The 5,083-nt window shown below is 58.5% G+C and overlaps 1 protein-coding gene across 1 annotated transcript in view; it reads right to left on the bottom strand.

Annotated features, from left to right (window-relative positions):
* LOC101658717 (serine/threonine-protein kinase PAK 6) overlaps positions 1-2,267 on the bottom strand; it is a 33,847-nt gene extending 31,580 nt beyond the window's left edge. The window contains exon 1 of the mRNA XM_004712701.2: positions 2,192-2,267. The gene's annotated coding sequence lies outside the window, so the exon portion shown is untranslated. The remainder of the gene's footprint in view (positions 1-2,191) is intronic.
* Positions 2,268-5,083: the final 2,816 nt, after the last annotated feature.

Below are 5,083 nucleotides of genomic sequence, written 5' to 3'. Positions count from 1 at the left end.
TGTATGGATTGTGATAAGAGTTGAATGAGCCCCTAATAAAATGATTTTTTATGATAAAATAAAAAGTCCAGACTTACTGGTCAGCTAGAGACTGGAGGAATCCCTGGGCCTGTGGCCCTTGGACACGTTTGAAGTGTGGCCTGGAACCTACCCCAGGGATCAGCTTTCAGCCAAACAATAGACAGGCCCATAAAGTGAGCGATAGCACAGTGGGACATGGGGGCTGTACCCCTCAGTACAATCATAGGAGACCCGAAGGGCAATGCTTGTCCCCAAACAAAGCTGAGCAGGCAGGACGGGGCGGGGAAGAAGGGTGAATGGAAAGGAGAACCCAAGCAGGAAGGAGGAAGCAAGAGGTTACTGTGAGGGAGTGAGCCAGTGTGAGGCAGGAAAACACGTCTCACTGGTGAAGCCAATGGAAAGCCAGTCCGCTCTTGCATGCTTCCAACCCAACCATAATTTAAGACACAACAAAACAGAAGCCCAGCCTTGGCCCCTCCCTCCCTGTCCATGGCATTGCGTCTTCCTGGGCACGGGTCACCTCCGAGGGAAGAGGCTCGGGCACCAGTGACCTTCCCTGGTTCTCTCCACTACCCCAGATTCCCACAGCCTCCATCACCACGGGTCCTTCCAGAGGAAGCGCTGGAGACCCCTGACCACAAGACGGCCTACGCCTTCACATCCCTGGATTTCTTCTTGTATTTCTTTGCGTCCACACGTCTGCGGGAAGCTCCCCACTCCCCCACGTGAGATGGCTGAACCTGCCTTGCTCTTCATCTTAAGGGGGGGCGTTAAGGGGGTGAGGTACAGGTATAAAGCGCCGGCCATATTTCTGCCTTTTATTCGTTAACAGAAAGGCCACAGCAGCTCTATGGAGTCGGTATGGTGAGCTCTGTTTCCCAAAGGAAGAAAGGTTCACTCATTGTCTACAATGGCAGGTGTGGAGCTAGCTCCAATCCGACCCAGCTCTCTCTGGCCCCAAGCTCATTCAGGGCACCCAGCGCGGGACTTGGCCCAGAGCACACAGCTTTTGAGAGCAGAGTTAGGAGGTCCTAAGCCAGAAGCCCTCTGCCCAGCCAGTGCCGGTGGTGACCGAGCCCCCAGGGTCATCCATTCACGGATCTGCATGAGTGATATGTGCAGTGTGGAGGGGCTGCTGTTTCTGGGTGTCAAACCTAGATCCCCTTCCAGAAATGGGGTCTTCACAAGGTCCAGAGAAGTGGACGCAGAGCCTCCCACCCCCCTCCTCCCACAGACCCCTTTGCTCAAACACCGTCCAGCCATCTCTAGCCCAACAGCCAGACCAGTCTCCAGAGGGAGGGCTCATGTAGTTTCAGCCTTTTCTTTAATGACATTTGGTGGCTGGTGAGGTGACACACACACACACACCCCACCAATACCGGCTGGGGATGTTTTGCATTGATTACCATAGTTGATCCTATCAACTATCCTCCCACAGGAAGGTGTTGTCCCTATTTTATCAATGACAACATGAAGAAGTGTGGAAAGAAGTAACTTAGAAGTAACCAGGATTCGAACCCAGTTCCTTCCTGATCTCAAAGGTCGTGGCCCGAGGAGAAAGCGGGGCATTGCCTCGTCTCTGCTGCACCCACGAGAAAAAGAAGTCTGAGCAGCCTGAAAAACCCTGGCATGGGGCAAGCTGCCGAAAGGGTAGGCTGTATTCACCTGCATCTCTTCTTGCCTCACCCCCCTGGGGTTCCCCAGAGCGCCTGCATGGATGGGAGCCTCTCTCTGGGACTGGCGTTCAGGGCAGTGGGCTGGTAGGCTGGGCGGGGTTGTGTGAGCGGGCGCCTTGGCCAGTGGCTCCTGCTCAGCACAGACAGGGGGCCTGCGGCACAGCCTGTTCTGCCGGGAACCTGTTTCTCAAGCTGAATTACACGTGTGCTGGCCTTGGTGACACTGCCTTGCCCCAGCCAGGCATGAGACCTGGTGGCAAGCAGGGTCTGTCATTTGAAGTACCACCTGCCTCCCTGCCCCAGCTGGAAGCAACTTGGGGGCCTCACTCACTAAGGCTGAGACATAGCACCGAGGACACTGGGCCACCAACACCTCCTCAGAGTGCCAGGGAGAAGGGCCACCTTCCTGCTCACCGTCCCTCCCAACCTGCCCTTCAGGACGATCTCAGAAAAGCACTGGGACACCCTGCGGGGCCCATGGGGGCCTCACTCACCGCCTGGGGCCGCCTGCCTGGCCTCCTCTTCCTCACTTCTCACCGGTCAGCGGCCAGAGCTCTCAGGGACTACGAGTCGGGAGCCCAAGGGCCTTGCTGCGCTGAAATAGATCGCAGATACAAAGCGATGATGAGGGGAGGGCAGGGAAGCGGGATCGCCCCACGCCGGTCTCAGGTCTTGGGGAAAGGACGGCGGGCTTTCCCGTGGGGCACACCGGAGGAAGGGAGCAGGGGTAGTGGACCCTGAGCGACCATCCTCGCAGGCCAGGGCTGCCACCGGCCCCGGGCCGCTGCAGTCCAGCCCACCCAGGTCAGGCCGGCTCCCAGGGGCGCCCCGGTCTCTGTCCTTAAGCCACGCCCCGGCACCCCCAATCTTGGGCATGAAAACCCAGGGATGGGGTCGGCCTCGGGGTGGACAGGCCGGCTGGTCTCACGGGGAGCGTGGCACCACGGACTGACGGGAAGTCCCCACCACCCCCACCCCGGCGCCGGGAGAGGCGGGGGAGCCCGGCCGCCCTGGACATGTTTGTGCAGCGCCGGCCTCACCTGCCGCAGTTTGATTTCAGGGTGTGGCCCCAGGTAGGACGCAGCGAACCCACCGGCCGGCCGGGAAACGTCACCGAGGGGCCCTGCCCAGCCCTTGCCCGCCACCGCTTGGGGCCCTGCCCCCGGCCTGGCCTGGGCCCCTCGGGTTCGGGAACTCCTTCCTTCGCGTTGCCGAGACACGCTCTGGGCCAGCTGGCCAAAGTGCAGCGAGAGCGGGAGCTGGAGCCCGAGCCTGCCCTTGTCCCACCGGGATTAATAACCCTTCCAGGACAGGGACCAAAAGCTGAGCTGGACGAGGCGCCTGGTCCTCGCTGGCACTGGCTAGGTCCGAGAACGCTGTCTCCGGTTCCTTCCGGCATAGAGGGCTTATTGGGGAAAGAACGCTTCCAGGAACCTCCACTCCCAGAGGGTGGGGCTGTGCTCGGGAGCCCTTTCTACCTGCGGGGAGATCAACACCCCTTGACTTGATTCTCCTGGTGTGCCCTCCCCAGGAGCCTGGAGGGCCGTGCCAAGGTGCTCACAGCTCCCACCTGGCTGCCCTTTGCCCTAACTTACTTTTTGTTCCCCAAACCCAACCCAACCCAACCCAACCCACTGCCATCAAGTCGGTTCCAAAATGGAGCTATCAAATAGCGAGTCCCAGATTGCGGGGTCGGGTCTTTCAGGTTTTTCTGAACCGGAGCGGAGAGCCCCCTCTTTCTCCCCAGGAGTGGCCAGTGGGTTTGAACCACTGATCTGGAGGTTAGCAGTCGAATGCCTCCTCCTTGTCTCCTTTCCTTTGAGTGGGAGGGTGGTTTCCCCTGCTGATGTGGGAAGACCCTCCTGACCTTGACTGGAGCTGAGGGTACCCGGGCTTAGACATTCAGTACATCTGCACTCCAAACGGCTGGCCTCGTGTGACGACTAGGGGACCCCCAGTGCCACAGACTAGGGGCAGTGCAGGGCACCCCAGATGTCGGTCACTCAGGGTGGAGGTAGCGGGGACCCACGGTATGACAACTAACAGCAACAACGTTGTCGCGAGTCCTTTTTGTTCACCCAACTGTTCAGAAGTATCGGTTCTTTGTAGGGAAGTCACTTGCATTGTGGACTCCATTGCTTAAATAGTTTGCGCCCCGCCCCCCCCAACAGAGGGTCAGGTGGCCGGCCAGTGGGCACATTCCAGCCTCAAACAGGCTTGTGTCCTGTCTGGCTGCACCCCAAGCCCTGATGGGAGCCGTGTGCCCTGGGGGTTCGTGCAAACAAGTGGCACAGCATGCTCAGGCCTTCCCACTGTCCACCTCCCAAGCGCGCAAGGTCTCTGCTGCCCGCTCCTCCCCTTTCTTGCAGCCCCCACGTCTTTCCTAGGCTGCTTATCTCTTTCTTCCGATCACATGTTACTGTAGGCTAGACCCTGTTAGTCAGCCCCTGACGCTGTCCCCCAGGAAGCTGACTGATGTGAACAAGGGAGCCATACGGGGGTGGGGGTGGGGTGAGCGCCAGAGTGGCTTTCCGCACAGGTTAGTTACCTGGGGACTGGCCCAAAGGCCGTCAATGGGAAGCGAGTTGTTGCTGAGCCTTTGAAATGATCTATGAGTCAAAAGCAATGAAATGCACTCCTTTGTAGGATCTGGAACCAACACCCTGGCTTATTTTCATGAATTCCCAAATGCACGCATGAATGACCTTCTCTTAATATCAATGCCCACCACACTAAAACCACAGCCCCAAGCAGTACATCGGAATGGCTGAGCTGCATAGATAAAGTGTGGACATTAAAACGTTGGACATGAGCTGGCATGCACTGGGGTTGAGTCCAGCTTGGGGTATCTCAGAGGGTTACTGGTCAAGTCCCATCCCTGCCCTGTGGGGTGTAAGCCGAGAAACCCTCGATGCCTCTGAGCTTTGGGAACTACGGTGGGTCTGGATAGAGGCAAAGGTTCCACACAAGCCAGGCCAAAAAGGTAAGAACCACCCCATCACGGGAGGTCTCCGAGAAGCCAGGCATGTCAAAGAAAGATGCCCAGGTGGACAAAAGACGGAGGGACCCTCTGAGGGCCATGCAGTCTCCAGTGTCTGTCGATCCAGGCACCTCAGCTGTCCAGGGTGAGGAGACTTGTTGCATGTTGGGAGGGCTGGGCCGTGCAGGATAGGACGGGAGTGATGGATTCCCACCTGTCACTGTCCTTCCCTGCCCTCCTCAGCCCCGCTCTGAATAGTGCAGGAAGTGGCCAGAGCAGGCGGAGGGCAGTTTCTCCTCAGCATCCGCATGCCTCCCATTGGCCTGGTGCCAGGCTTTTCTGTTGAGTTTGGGGGTCGGCACCAGGCACCCGGAGGGAGTGGTCCAGGACCCCGACACTACAATTT

Source organism: Echinops telfairi, unplaced genomic scaffold, assembly GCF_000313985.2.
Source record: "Echinops telfairi isolate 266 unplaced genomic scaffold, ASM31398v2 ScPeMD7_18;HRSCAF=68, whole genome shotgun sequence".
NCBI lineage: Eukaryota > Metazoa > Chordata > Mammalia > Afrosoricida > Tenrecidae > Echinops > Echinops telfairi.
Note: the sequence above shows the minus strand (reverse complement) of the source record. Positions and strands in the feature narration are given on the sequence as shown.